The following is a 1,475-nucleotide window of genomic DNA, read 5'->3' as shown; positions in this document are numbered from 1 at the left end:
CATACATGCAATGTACATACACAAACATGTCCATCCACACTCGTATATTTTTTAATCTCTTTAAATTCTCTGGAAGACTTCTCTTTCTTGCTCCTCCTGTTTCCTTCTTTGCGATTTTCCCTCCACCCCCTTCGTTTCCCCCCCCATCAAGCCATCGTTTCTTTTCTTTCCCTTCCTTTTTTCATTTTCTCTGAATCTCATCCCACCACTCCTCCTTAATTCTTTATTCTTCTCCATCCATCTTCTCACTTGACTATACTCTCACTTTATCGTTATATCTATCTCCTGAACAATACCCCACCGCTTTCTCTCGATGTCCTGAGAAGTTTAATGAGATAATTAGTGACATAAGATAATCTGTGACAACGGATGATTTTTCAATATGGACTTATCAACGTAGTTTCTTTTCCTCCGCTACAGACGTGCAATGATTACAAGCACACACACAATCTTATAATCATATCATTTACCCATAGTTTGCGCACTAAAGTAATTACGTATGGGTACAATTGGAGACGTTTGCGTAAACATTTACATATACATACATAAAGTGACATCTTGATGTATAATGTATGTATATATGTATTATGTACGCTTGTGTGTATGTACGTCTGCATGTAAGTACGTATGTATGTATATACGTATGTATGCATGTATGTATACGTAGGATCGCTTAGGAGTGCTACTGGTAATGTAATCAAGAACAGCCTGTTACATGGTCGGGTCGTCGGTGACTAACCCAGACCTATCACCACCACCAGATTTGCTGAGTGGGAACGGTTGATAGGAACACAAGAAGACGAAGAAAACAGTTCCTGTCAAAAGGACGCATGAACCCAACGTAGGGTCACTGACATTACAATCTAGGAATTGCACGTAGACAGCAAAATACTCGTGAAAGGAACGAGCATACTGCAAGACCACCAGGGAGCAATGTATTCTTATTTTCTTGCTTGATAATCTCTCTAGAAAAAGAATACACTGACGTAAAACCAGAGGAACGTTCGGCTTCTGGCCCTCGTATTAAAACCGGATTACCAGGAGGAAAATTGTTCTTTCACGGGAACTTTTTGGAAGACACACTACGATGGTAAGCTCCTGAAGAATGGGGAGACGTAGGATATATAGGTGCGACCAGCTAGAAATATAGAATTACAAACGGGTTGCTTCTTTTCGAAAGTATGGTGATGGAGAGAATCGGTAGCACCTCAATTGACTGAGAAACACTTTCCAAGGATTGCACTATTCACCTATTAATTAGGAAGGACGAAGAAAACGTAATTTTTAACATTGATTACATAATTCTGGAAGTAGTTAGTAGCTTCATGGTTGGCGGTTTTCTTCTCTTGAAGGTTTCTATGGTAACACCCATGAAATTTGCAATGTAACAAGAGATGATTGTACTCAGACAGGAGTTAACTTTTTCAACATTCAATCATACGTGACTATGAGCCTTTTATTCTTTTATGTTTCAG

This window comes from Octopus bimaculoides, chromosome 2 (genome assembly GCF_001194135.2).
Source record: "Octopus bimaculoides isolate UCB-OBI-ISO-001 chromosome 2, ASM119413v2, whole genome shotgun sequence".
Lineage (NCBI taxonomy): Eukaryota > Metazoa > Mollusca > Cephalopoda > Octopoda > Octopodidae > Octopus > Octopus bimaculoides.
This window is presented reverse-complemented; position numbering follows the sequence as displayed.